Genomic DNA, 14,936 nt, shown 5'->3' with positions numbered 1-14,936 from the left:
GCGTTATTAATCTGTCAATGCTTTTTTAATTAATTATTTTATTTATTTATTTGTTATTCTGGAATTTATGGAAACGTCATTCCACTTCAATTTAGTACAAAATTTAAAAACGTTTTTGATATTAGCTTTCTCTGGTTTTTAATAGAATATATAATTTTTCTGAGAATTTAAACCATAATTAGATTGCCTGTTTAACGACATACATATACTTATAGGATATCTTTCTGATAACTAGCCAAAAAGTATACATAATAACAGCTGAATTATCGTTCTAAAACAAATATTTGGTATGCATACTACTACTACACAGTTGGCACTAAACCGTTATAATTTTTATTCCTAAAAGTTGAAAGTAGAAAAGTTTGGAAAGAAAGTTCAGATAACTTCTTCTTAGATTATTTATCATCTTAATGAATGATAAGTAAGAGTCTGAATGTTTTTTCTGAAGTAGAGAACAAAGATCAATGATTCGAGCTCAAATTAATGACTCTAGTCTCCAATCTCAAAATTGATTTTTCTTCTGTGCCTTGAAATAACCTATTCTCCCTTTTAATTAACTTGTGCTATTCTTTGGGAAATGGAGCATAGTTTGTTTAAATAATTGATAAAATTTACAAAATATTAAAATAAATATTCTCGTTCAAGGATGAGGACTAAGGTCAAAACAGAAGATAGGACGAGAATTGGGAATGCATTACTTGCTTATTCTGCTCTGTTCTCTTCCAATGCTTCTTCTTTGTTATCTTGTTTAGTTATTATATCCCTTCCTTCTTGAGTTAGCAATGAACTCTAACAAATGACAGCTAGCTCGTTTGGGAGCGGTCAGTGCCGATCAGGTAGAGCGGGAAAGAAAACAAAAGGAAGAGTTATAGCCCTCTTTTCATATATAAATGACTCTCATGGGGAGAAGCCTGGCAAAGGAAGATACTTAAAGAGCGGATGGTAAATCTCAGGCAATTACTGCTCCCTTTCTTAAAGTGTTATTTTTGAAGGTTTGATGCACATCTCTTGTCACCTGCACTGAATGTGTGAGCAGCAACAGAGAGTATGCTATTGAGAATTCAGTTCTGGTGATTAAAACAATTGGTTTTGGCTCTGATAATATTGATATCAACTTCTTGCTTTTTGACTCATAATCAATTACTGAGGCTAAATTTCTTTTGTCCTTAAGAATTTATAATTCGCAGGGTGTGTCTGTAAATGGTGCGTTCATATTATGGTAATGGGTTATCTGATAACTTTCAAGTTATTTCCCAATGAGTAAAACACCATTAAGAAATCATTCTCAATGAGCTCGGTTTTAATTGCAAAGCTCTTTATTCCCCCTCCGAAACTTGACATTTGGAAATAGACTTTTTTTCATGCACTATACGTACCTAATTTTATATTAAAAAAAATCTTCCTATGGTAATAGACATATTTTTAAAAGTAATTATCTAATTTTCTTACATTAATTTAATGTTAACTGATCAAAATATCAAATGTTACTTCCATTCCGATATTTTGCGAAGAGTCTGAAAATATACAACAACAGTTTTCTGAAGCTTTTAAAAATAGTTCTAAGTAAGTAAAACATCATATGAAGAGTGCAAGTAACTTATATCTATAGAATAAATAAATTAAAAATCAAATCAATGCAAAAATATGAACAAAGCTTTTTTATTTACTATACTGTACAAGATGTTTAAAAAACTGAAATTTTAAACTTTGTAGAGACATTAGGTAATTTTTAAGCAGGTGAGATGGGAAATGACCAATGCCCTAGCCTGGAATCGAAACCTGGACCTATGGAATACGCGCTCAGCGTGCCGACCACTACACTCGAAGGCATGCAAAGAAGGCGGGAGAAATACCTTATACACTCCCTTTTAAAGGGCGACTGAGGTTTTAGGAGACCCAATTCCCAAATCTTGAGTGTGGAGAATCAACACCCACCACTCTTTTAGTTCGGGCGTCACTAAAGAGATATTTGGTATATTTTGAAAGGAAGAGAGATGAAAAATGAGCTTTGCCCTCGCCGGGAATCGAACCATGGACCTCCAGAATACGCGCCCAGCATGCTGACCACTATACTACGAAGGCATGCTAGGAGGGAGGGAGAAATACAACTTCAGTTAAACAACTGGTCTATAAAGAAGGCTCGTGGCAAAAAAAAAAAAAAAAAAAAAAAAAAAAACTCAACACGCTTTTAGACTGGAACAACATTGGCAACGTGGTTAAGTTTAGTAAAATGATCGACATATAATTTTTATTTGGCATTAAGAACACGCAGAAGCTATATATATATTAAACCCAATGGCTCATTAAATGATCGTTGAAATGGCCGAACTCCTCGATCATTCAGACGTCTCATCTTCAAAAATATTACCAAGGTTGCACATAAGAAATGACCTACATTACAGTTTCAGGGAAAAGAAACGACAAGTAGATGCTGGTAAACGTATGAGGGATACCAGCGATGTATCATATGGATCAACCGATAAAGCCTCCCTAAATTAACTAACCCTAAAGAAATCTACAAGCTTTGTAAAAGTTTATAAATAAAGTTTGAATAAAGGTGCAACTACAGTTTTCCAAAGTATTTAGAGTTTACTTATTAGGGTACATAGCGCAATTCCACCGTACTCTCCGCATCCAGTATTTATTTTCAAATAATCATTTAGAACATAAAGGAATTATAATCTAATTTTGCATACAATTTTGAAATCCAATTTTGAACACGATTTCTAAATTCACAAATTAAACTTAAGAACACCTGTTATGAGGTAGCAAAAATAACAGATAAACATAATACGTAGCATGTAAACATAATAGGAACATATTATTATAATAAACTGGAATAGTGATACTAAAGAAGTGTCCGCGAGGTCAAATCGTTTTAGAATAACATCAAAAATAGTGTGAGTATGAATCTAAGAGCTCAGTGATTTAAGAATGCAAAAATCGGGAATACGGAAATAATTTTAACAAGAAGCAAACACAATTTTTTTTAAATATACTTACAATAGTATGCTGGAGCAGGTTATAATAGTTTGTAAATTTCGCAAGTGTAATCATTTTGAACAAACATATTCGCAGGATATAAAAGTAATTACATTTTGCAGCATGAAGGATTTATGCTTGACAAAGGAAGGCCGTAGGAACAGAGTCGTTGCATAATTTTTTGAAACTTCGGACATTGATGTTTAGCTTTAATTAGAAATATTTGGAATGTCAGAAGATCGTTTTTAGGTATTTTGTATAATTATCTTACGTTTAGGGGCATAAAAAAGCAACGCTGAAACTCGGGGAATGAAGGTGCTTTGTCCCATTGCTCTGCTATTACAGTGTTTTAGCTTTTCTGCGAGACAATTTCTGGATGAATTCTTCTTTATCTTATACTTGGCATGCAAAACTTTTAAAACACGCTGTAATATGGCCTTTGGTGATGGATAAAAGCACGCAATTTTTCAGAACTTTTTAATGTAGCTGGAAGAATTAAATCTTAGTAATAAGTTAGCCAAAACTACACAGAAATAATTAACGAGCAAATTTGCTTAAGCCTACACCTGGATGACAAGCACTGTTGGCAAGAATAAAAGCAACGCCGAAAGCTATTGGAGAAATTAAACAAGTAATTCTGCGTTCCGCTTGCCGAAGGACACGACCATCAACTGGCGGAACACGCTCTGTCTAAACAATCTAAAACCTAACTTACTACCTCTTTCTATCGCATTTGAATATGCGCGAACTAAAAATTAGCATTCTGGCAGGTAAACGGAAAGAGTGAACTGACAGTAAAGATGCACAACATAAAATAACTAGTTAGTCTAAATAAATAAATACTTTTTCAAGCTATGATGTAAGAGCTATTCTTTTAGAACAAAGGGCGTTAGCCCAGAAGGGCTGTTAATTTTGTTTCGGCATTTTGCGTTGCTTCACTGTAAACGGAGTTTCACTTTTCAAATTGTTGCCACCAAATAGTAATGCCTTGCATTATATTTAAAGAAATTAAGTAATGAAGAATCTGTATGAATGTATGCATGTTTCTCGCAATGTGAAAAAACAGCGGTATCAAGAGACATCAAATTTTGAATAAAGTAGTCCTGCACCCCAGAATATAGTATAGCCTGAAAACTCGAATTTCGAATTTCGAGTGGCTTTACTGTCTGTTCTATATTTTGTAAAACTTTAATGAATTTTTGGTTACCTAACTCAAATTATTTCAAAGCGAGCAATGGCAGTACTGTATGTAAAAAAAAAAAAAAAAAATTATCTCCAGCGCAGGAGACTGTGTACCGGAAATTCTAAATATATGCTCTTTTAAAATTATTTTCTGATATTTTCTGTTGAATTGGATTTTACGGTTTAAGTGCAAAGAACATGATATCTATTAAATAAAGGTAACACAAAACTTTAAAAAACGCCCTTTTGGGAGCATTATAAAATCTGAAAGCTTTCAGATTTTTTTTTTTTTAATTTTAGTTTTTGTGCATATGCACGTAAGATATCTCAAGAATATTGAACAACATATACTCAAAAATTTATTATTTCTATTTTAAACCTCAGATCGTTTTATTTAGTAAACAGGAAAAGGATATATTTAAAAGCTGAGATCTCGAAGACGATAATCGTATATATTTAGCAGATTTTGAAGAAAAATATAACCATTCACTTATGTACGGAAAGAAAATATTAGTTTATTGTAAATGCTAATATTTATCAGTGCAAAACACTCAATAATTTTTAATACATAAATCACGCACCATTTAAAATTGAATACAGGACTATTTTGAAGTATGGCATTGGGTCGAATGCAAAACTGACGTATAGAAATATATATTTATTCACATTCTATATCACCAATTAATAATTACGTTTTCCGTTTAAAAGAACTTTATTGAATTCTGAAAACAATGTTTCGTCTTTCAACTGCTAAAGGGGAATATTAATGAGTTTGCGTTTCCATTTTCCTTCTGCCGCTATTAAGGGACCTTTCAATCTTTTGTACACTGTCGAAACGGACTGAAATATTTCACTAACATGATCTTGTTACACCATTCATTTAACAAGAAATAAAACACATTCCTAACAAACCCGTAACTATAAATCTGAAAACCTTTGTTGCAGAATGCATTAATCTACGAGAATATTAGGATATTGCATAAGATAACAACTTCAGATTTTTGTACTTTTGTTCTAAATCGGCATACTTTAATCTAGAATAATCAAAGTAAAATGATGGCTTAGCATGTATTATATTTTCGACTTTGTTATCTGAGCGGGAAACATTTATAAAACACTTTCATTCTTCTCTGAACATCAATAAAATTTTTAAAAGAAAGGAAAAAAGACAAATCATCATTACTTGTAGCATTGAAATATTTCCGATAAAAATTTTGGGAGATCTTCAAAGCATATAAAAACAAACCACATATATAAGCATACTGCAAATATAAGTTTCAAAGAAATCACATACAGGGTGTTTCGAAACACATTTTCACCGGCAGTCAACAAGCAGTTTTCACCGGACAATCCATGGGCGGAGAGCAAGCGGTGAACCGTTAGGAGGTATCCGTTACTGTCACGAGAAAGAAGGAAACACCAATGCATAGCGGAGCAAAAACACCAATACATAGCAATGCAAAACCAATGCATAGCAATGCAAAACCAATGCATAGTAATGCAAAACCAATGCATAGCAATGCAAAACCAATGCATAGTAATGCAAAACCAATGCATAGCAATGCAAAACCTTAGCATAGCGGAGGTACTAAATAATTTATTGACAGCATGGGTGGCAAAATTACAAAAGCTGCCAGAAAAAGCGTCCACCTGAGGTAATGCAGCTGTTACAAAAACTACGTAGGGCGCGGCGCACTTTTTCAGACCCATTCGGCATTTCTCTGACAGAACCGGCAGCAACAGAAATCCTTGTAACCAGGTCCTCGTTGGAGTCGATGAGGCTTTCGCAGACGAGACATTTCAGACACCCTCACAAGAAAGACCAGACAGGAGAGATCGAGTGAGCGGTCAAGCTGTAAGCCCACCCCGAACAACACATCGCCCTGGAAATTTAGCGTCTAAAGCGCTCCGCACATGCAATCAGAAATGGGGTGGTGTTCCGTCGTGCTGAACCACATACGTGTTTGTATATTGGTTGCAATAATATAATAATGTAATATATATTGTTGCACTTTGCAAGTACCAAATAATGCAACTCTGCATGTACACCTATGCGCACCTGAATCTTTATATATATAAGCGGCTAAAGTGTGTGTCGCCGATAATTTATTGTTGCCACTCGGAGAAATGAGCGCGGAAACTAATATTTCCGCAGTTTTTAATTAATATATCGGCCGATTCAAGTCGTACGAAGATGAGAACGGTATCGATGTATTCGGAGAATGTTTTGGAATCCGAGGATACGTGTCTCGAATTTCAATTCGACGCCGTTCCGTAGATGTTCGAGAAAAATGAATTTAGCACGTAGCCAAATCCCTCTAATAGGGAGAACCAAAAGAAAGAAAGTAGAGAATGTAGAGAAAACGTAGGGGAAAATTTATTTTTTAATTAATATCTCGGCTAATTAAAGTCCCAAGAAGACGCGAATGGTCAAAATGGCGTGTCACGGACCTTCGGATTCCAACGGTGTGCTTCGCTAAGCCCAGGAGCCAGACGTTTCGGAGAATATAATGTTACTTCACCCCATATATATATATATATATATATGCGGCTTAAGTGTTTCTTTGTCCCCGATAGTTCATTGGTTGCTTGCGTAACTGTACTAGCCAATGGGGTGAAGTTGCCACGGCACAGGGTTGCCATTTCAATTGAGACGTAGACAATTTCCGGTAAAACTTGCCTTTGCTATGACTATCCATAAGTCGAGCCTGCACATGAACACGGTCAACTTTATGTTGCCTGTTCAAGAGTTCGGGAAAGAACGGATGTAAAATTAAAAATAATGTATGGTCCTCTGCAAGGCGAGCTTAAAAATGATGGAAAGATATACACAAGAAATGTGTACAAAGAGATCTTTGACATGTGAATTAAAATTTCATTATTTAAATCCACTTTATTGATTGAGCTAGTGGTGGCTCTTAAGAAGAACGCCAGTGGTTTCCTTCATTGCACTCTACTTCAAACAATTAAGCAAGTAGAAGGGGGAAGCCCCGTGGGGCAGTAAGCAAAGGGGCGTCCTCGCCGCCTACCCTGGGTAATTCAGTTTAAATTAGCAGACCCCTTTACACAAATCATTTTAATTACAATTTATAATATCTAGAGCAGGGTCATTTCGCATGACAGCTGGGCGTTCTAGTTTAATATAACCGTGTAACTGTGCATGTATTATTTAGCACTTAGTAAGTATTAAATAATGTAACTTCGTAGGCACAACTTTGCACCTTTGGATATCCTATCACTGCGTTACTGTACACATATAACTGTATTGAATAACTAAACATGCATATCTGCGTATCTTTGCAAAATGTACGATAAATGTACTGTATAATATAGCACTGAGTACAAATAAGCATCCTGCATGAATAATGTAAAGTATTCAGCATACGTTTTGAATAATGTACTGTATAATTAAGCAGACTGTAAGTACTATGTAATGTTACTTCGCACGTATAACTGTACCTTTCAATGTTATATAACTGTATAACTGCGCATGCATAACGGTGTATGTATAACTGTATTATACCCTGCGCATGCATAACTGTGAACACAATGCATGAATACTGCAATGCACAATTTAACTTCCTGTACGAATAAGCATCAATATCAATGTAAATATCTACTGCCCATGTATGACTAACGCATTGCGTTTTGTTCCGCGTGTTAAACGTAATGTGCCTAGGTGCGTTCATGTTAAATACTGCGTTCATACTGCGTTTTGATTCTCCCGTGCTATCATGTATGTTTCGTTTTCTTATAGATGTTTTATGTGTTTAATGTAATCTGTGTGTTTAACGTAATGTTTATATATATTTTATGCTGTTTAATGTCGTAATGTGTGTACTTTGTATCGTGTACTGTTAAGATTTGTATTGTGTGTGTTGAATTGTGTTTACTCTTTGTATATTTATTTGTCATGTATTTCAAATGTGTATACTTAAGCTGGATGTATGATTTACCATTAAGATGTCAAATATTATGTCTAACAAGTATCCATTGTACAGGGTTATCCAAATTAAACTTCCCCAACTCAGAGGCCTGTGCAGTGTTGTATGGGTCATAATGTGATGAAATTTTAAAAACAGACACTTCAGATCATGCGCTCCAGATTTATTACACAAAAAAAATTAGTACAAGAAGTTGCCGATAGGTGGCGCTGTAACACTAGTAATGTGCATATTGCAGCAACGTGATTGCGCAATATGCACATTACTAGTTCAGGAACGCATTGCAGTTCCTTTCCAGAATGAAAGTCGATGCTGCTTGGCCGTGGAACATCCTTTGGACGGATGAGGCCCATTTTCACCTGAATGGTCAAGTGAATACGCACAAATGCCGCATTTGGGCAAGTGAAAACCCGCGCGCAATCCATCAAGTGCCCTTGAACCCTCCAAAGGTTAGTGTATGGTGCGGTTTCACTGCAACATTCGTCATTAGGCCTTATTTTTTTTGAAGAGGTGACTCCAACAGGGTTCAAAAGCCGCTCCGTCACAGGAAAACGGTATCAGGACATGTTGACAACGTTTGTGATCCCTGAACTGCAACAACGTGGCCGCCTCCAGGACACGATATTTATGCAGGATGGTGCACCTCCCCATATTCTTCGTGGCATTCAACAGCGGTTACGGGCAACTTTTACCGATGCACGTGTGATCAGCCGCTGTTTCCCTACAGCTTGGCCTCCCCGCTCGCCTGATCTCACGCCATGCGACTTTTGGTTATGGGGATTCTTAAAGGATCGGGTTTACCGAGAACACCCAGCAACCTTAGCACATCTGAAAGACGCAATTATTCGACATGTTCGTGGAATTAATGTGGAGTTACTGCATTCCGTTGTGGAACGCACTGATTTGCGAATGGAAAGATTTGTGGAGAACCACGGCACACATACAGAACATCTGTAGAATGTCTTGTTGATCTGCAGCGCCACCTATCGGCAACTTCTTGTACTAATTTTTTTTGTTGTTTAATAAATCTCGAGCGCATGATCGAAAGTGTCTGTTTTTAAAATTTCATCACATTATGACCCCTACAACACTCTGCACAGGCCTCTGAGTTGGGGAAGTTTAATTTGGATAACTCTGTACATTTAAGACGCCCCTGTTTGGCCACATGAAGAAACTCATTCTAATATCTCAATAAATTCTCGGGGCGGGCCTCTTGCGGCTCCAGGAAGTTAAAAACTTAGGATAAACCTTACAATATTAAGAAAGAATAATTATACATTCTATTCATAATTGCGTTCAATGACATAATAATAATAGAATAAGTTTATGATAAATAGAATAAACGTAAATAATTATTTTAAATTTTGTTATTCTATAAGTAATTTTCTCCCTCCTTTCCACACGCATTTGTGGCGTAATTGGAAGCGTATTCTAGACGCCCAGGTTTCGAGTCCCTAGTGAGGGCAATGTAAATTTTTCGCGTCTCCAGCATCAAATAACCAAATGACTGTACTATGGCGCCCAAACTGAAAAGGTGGTGGCCGATTATTCGTCACTATTGGGATTTGGTGATTGTGTTCGATCATTCTCAGTAGCCTTCTCAAATGGGGAGTATATAAAGTTAGATTCTCCCTGCAATACCTTTGTGTAACTTGAAGCATACTCAACGCGTGTTCGAGAGGTCCAGGGTTTGAATCCCGGCGAGGGCAATGCACATTTTCCACATCTCTTGCATCAAAAAACCTAATGGCACCACAGTTCACTTAACAATTAATTACAAACACTATTAACTGACGGCATTTTTTATTAAATTCGGGCTCTTGTGAATACTGTTTTCTGCAGAATCCTAGTAATAACATTTCTGCATATGAAACTTAAAAATATGCTATATCTAAGCTGAACGTGCTGGTGTTCATTTAATGTAACGCGTTTCAGGTACTTTGGCATGACTTGGTTATCAGTTAACTTTAAAATCAATACATGCCAGTTCAAAAACTTGCATTATTCATATGAGGAAAGTAAAAAGTAAATCATAAACAATCAATATTCAATCAAATTTGCTTTCATGTAGTTAAAACGGAAAAAAGTATATGATTAACTTAGAGTATAATTTTATTTAAAGAAACGTGTTAATATATTTGCTACATCTACATAACGAAGCTTATACAATACTCATAAGATTACGTCTGTATAAAGACATTATGAAATGCAATTTTATTACTTATCTAAATGAGAATAATTTTCTTTAAATTAATTGCCACCACACCGTAGCAAATGCTGCCCGACAGAGTTCTTTTTCTTTACAAAACATCACAATGCGAGACTTTGTGTTAGCCAATTATGTAATTCACTGAAAGTGCACGTCAGGACACTTTTTTCCGCGAATTATTATCTCGAAAACAAATTTAGGAGTATCCCCAAATGTGCTGTCTAATTAGAGATGACATCCTTCCTCTTGACAGCAGAAAATGGTCTTTCCTCTCTGAAATGGCTCACTAACTCGCTAATTAACAACCTAATTCAGCTGAAAACTGGTGCATTGTTGCTGAATTACAAGGGGTGTCACGTACCCTTGATATATTTTTTACTCCTCTTCTGCATATTTTTGTCAGCGCCATAAATTAAGAAAGGGCATATACGTTCAAAGAGTAAAATAACCTATTATATGATGTAAACCATAATTTGGAATAGTTTAAAACATCTTATTTGAACGTTCAAAGAGTAAAATAACCTATTATATGATTCGAAGCATAATTTGGAACTGTTTAAAACATCTTATTTGAAAAAAGGTAATTAATTGAGTTACGTACTTTAAAGTTAGTGCAAAAAATATTCATTTACCTATAATATTACCGAGAATAATTAGAAGTACAGGATTCAAAAGCACGATTTGAACTTATTTATAATATATTGTTGTGTAGCGAATTTAATTTAATTAAGTGATTCATAAAAATCAAAATTTTAATTTGTAATTATTCAAAATTTGAGCTACACAAGTTTGGTTATATTCTTTTTGGGCCTATTAATTCTAGTGTAATATATTTTGGCTTTCCGAGTTTACGCGAACTGCGTCTTCAATCTTGTACACGCAAACAATGGATAGGTGAATATTTTCACGTAATAAACTCAGTTTTTCATGTCAAAAATTAATTTGATTTCTTAGTATTTAATATCATTAGTTGCAGAAAAATTAGCTCTTTAATTTGGCATAACTTTCGTTTTTCTAACTTTAATTGCATTTCAGTTATGAGCTTTAATTAGTAGATTTTTCTTCGTTTCGCTTGTGATTTAGTTAAAGGGGGATGAAATGCCTTCCTTCCGGTTGAAAAGTCACTTTTTGCGAGTTTTCAGCGTTCTTTCGTTGGGACCCTTGCAGGGTTGTTGAAATTCCTAATTTCCCCTTGTCACAGGTGGTTTTTTTTTGGCGAGGGTTTGGCGACATAGATTTTCCGTTGAGGTTTCAAAGTAGTGGTTTTGGCGAGTTTGATAACATGAGGGTATGCTGTTGTTGCAACTATTTTAACTTTCGGCGAAGAGTGGGTTATGCCAACTAGGCAGTCCGGGCAGCTGAATTTTATTTTGGAAAATGCATTTTTCCGCCTTTGGATCTACGGGCTTCTTGCCCTTGAGTTTTGAACGAGGGACTTAGTTATATGCGTCATGACCTCGACTAAATTATAGTCTCATCAGTTTTTGTGTTTGAATATGTAAGTTACTCAAAAGATAATTAAAATAGAAAAATGCAACGAAGGGTGATGCCTGGTACTGGTGCCGTTAAGAAGAAAATTTTAGTCTCTCCTCCACGAATAAAGTTTTCATCTGCCTCGATGTTTCACGCCTTTAAGAATTATTTTCCGCCCTGCAAGAAACTCCGTCACTGCTAGCTCCGGGGTCGCTACTACATAATGAATCACCTAACTGGAACAACGACTAACTTCAATATTGGATTGTAAATCAACTATCAGAGGATCTGAGAACCTCCTTAGTGCATCCTAAATCAATTAGAAACTTCTGGACTCCATTGAAAATCCATCTACATATGAACTCTTCTCTTTTCTACCACGCTGGGTAGCCGTCCTCCTTGGCATCTTGATAATTTTTTTAAATATGAGGGTATTTCTCCTCCTCCTATTCACTTGCGGCCTGTGATTCCTCAGATAAGTCTTTTTATTTGTTGGTCTGATGTAAAAAAAAAAAAAAAAAAAAAAAAAAAATTCTAATAGTAAATTATAATAGTAATTCTAATAACTAAAATAGTTAATAGTGATTGAAATAACTTAATTAGTTGAATTAAAATATTGTAGTTGAGTAAATTAACCTAATTCTAATGAAATCATTTTGTTTGTCCATAAAGTAAATTATTAGATTGGCTAAGGAAATATATCCTTATTTAAATTATTTAATTGAAACAGTGAATGTAACTTAGTTAGATTGGTTAAGGAAATATATTCTTCATTAAATTATTTAATTGACCTTGTGAATTTCTTTCATGGTGAAGATTCATTGGTAAAGGTGTCATTATTTGAGTTTCTTTGCTCCTCTTAAGGACTAAATTGCTTGTAGGTTGTAATAGCCTGATTTTAATTAACATATTAACCGGTTAAATCATTCTTTTTGGAAATAGAAAGTTACTATGTGCAATAACCTGAATTACATTGGTATTGATTATTCTGTGTGAAATGTTTTTTTGGAAAGTATAACTTGTTAATTATTCTTTTTTTTTCTCCCCGGGGAGGGTATTGTTAATTTATCCAAAGTTTTATCTGATCATGTTTACCTGAATGTAATAGAAATAATAGTTTGATATTATTGAGTCTAAGATAAAAGTAATATTACTCTGTAGGGGTATGCATTTGTAGAAGGCAATATTTTACAGTTCAGCTTGAATATAATTTGCTTACTAAGTTAATTCTGCATTGTGTAATCATTAATATGTTAACAGTTCTGATTGAATATAAATTGCCTACGAATTAATGGATTAAGTAAATTCTTGAAGAATTTAATAAATAGGCTCACTTTTCTAGATCAGTCAATGTTTATTTATTTCTTTTTTTTGTGTATGTGTGTGCTCATGATTTTCACCCGTCTCATTCTCAAATTGATTTCAGGGTTAATCCGAAAACACAACGCAAATGTACAGGGCTTATTGATATTAGTATATTACTGTTGTTAGAAAATTTTAAGTGTTTTGTCAACAGAGTAGGAAACCTTTTAGGTACCAGACCTTTAGGAAACCATAATAATATATAGTTGAAAGCAATATGAAACTTTTACCCGATTGGTAAAATATCATCCTTAAATTCATAATGTGTTCATAAAAAATTAATGGTAAAATCTGTGCCGCCAGACAATCGTATTTTAGTATTACAATTTCACATTTTGCATTTTGAAATTGAATGTTTGCAAAAAAAGTTATTGAAACTTACTCTGTTTTAAAGTATGCATTTGAAAAGGAATATTTTATCAGCATTTAAATGCCCCATGATGATCAGATATTTAAGAAAAAAAGCTGTAGCTATATGATTGATCCCTAGTTTCGCTGAATTTATAAAATAATTGTTCTTTACCTGCTCTTCTTTAAAATATTTAAACGGTTTATTTTATAACTACTTTCTTAAAATTACGAAATCCAAGTGTATGTTTCTATCATTTGCATTTAAGTGCACTAAATCCATATCTAGTTACCAACTTTTGTTGAATTGGTCATACATATAGTTTATCCAATAAATACGGAAATGAGATCATACAAATTTACCTCAGATAATTTAAGATGCTACATCGATCTGATCTCCTTCAATATGTTCCCCATTAGTAGCTATACACTCATTTCAAAGTTCTCAAAAGTCAAGATCTTCAGCTACCTCGCCGGAAAGGTGGTGGACGATACTTCCTCACCACCAAGATTTGGCTACTGGATCCCGTAATCCCCAGGCGCCAATTAAGAGAGGAAGTATAGGAAGTAATTTCTCCCTCTTTCCAGCATGTCTTCGTGATGTAACGGTAGCACACTCGGCGCTTATTCGAAAGGTCCAGGTTCGAGTCCCGGCGAGGGCTTTGGACATTCATATATTTGTAGACAGATGCATTTTCGTGACGCAGCAGCATTCATCACCATCAAATACATTTGGTTGCAAAGGGGGGATAATATGAGCTTGATTTTTTCTCGACAATTTTAAAGTTAAGGTCTCCCTTTTGTTTTCTTCAGGTCATTATTTCCATAAAGCGTCCTTAATATTTCATGAATTTCCTAAAATAGCTGTTTTTCTAAGTTGTATTATAATTTTGGTGCTGAGGCGTTGTTACATCCGTTTATCATCCCATCGTTGACAAGATAGGGGGAATCTCACGTCTAGCTCTACGATTACACAGTCTATGAGTTTCTGACGCTCCAGTGGGGGACCTGAGCAGCCACTACGCACAGTCAAACATCATCTCAAAATTACCTTACTCACATCACCAATTCGTTGACGCATTTATTGGATAAAATATAAAATTATTCTTTATGTGTTCCTTATCATTACGTTTATGATGTTCATTATTGCACCACTGAAATTAAAATGGAAGACTAATTTAAATGTTAAATATCGAATCATTAATAACTTTTCTGAAGCGCCCTTGGTTATTGCTATGAGATTTAAACAAATATAAGGTATTTAATATACTTCAATGTAATCATATTTCATTATAGTATTAAAACATTGGTCATTAAAGCCAATTTTTAAGAAATGTTTCAATCAAAATTATGAAATATTCATAAAGTTTCTGTCCTTCCATTTTCGCATGCCTTCGTGGTGTAACTGGTATCACGCTCGACGCGTAATCGAGAGG

General features: G+C 34.7%; 1 protein-coding gene across 3 annotated transcripts in view; it reads right to left on the bottom strand.

Annotated features, from left to right (window-relative positions):
- LOC118192022 (cell adhesion molecule Dscam1-like) overlaps positions 1-14,936 on the bottom strand; it is a 1,213,535-nt gene that overhangs the window by 584,231 nt on the left and 614,368 nt on the right. The gene's annotated exons all lie outside the window — the stretch shown is intronic.

Source organism: Stegodyphus dumicola, chromosome 9 (genome assembly GCF_044657685.1).
Source record: "Stegodyphus dumicola isolate Sdum_Otavi_A_Nest chromosome 9, ASM4465768v1".
NCBI lineage: Eukaryota > Metazoa > Arthropoda > Arachnida > Araneae > Eresidae > Stegodyphus > Stegodyphus dumicola.
This window is presented reverse-complemented; position numbering and strand designations above follow the sequence as displayed.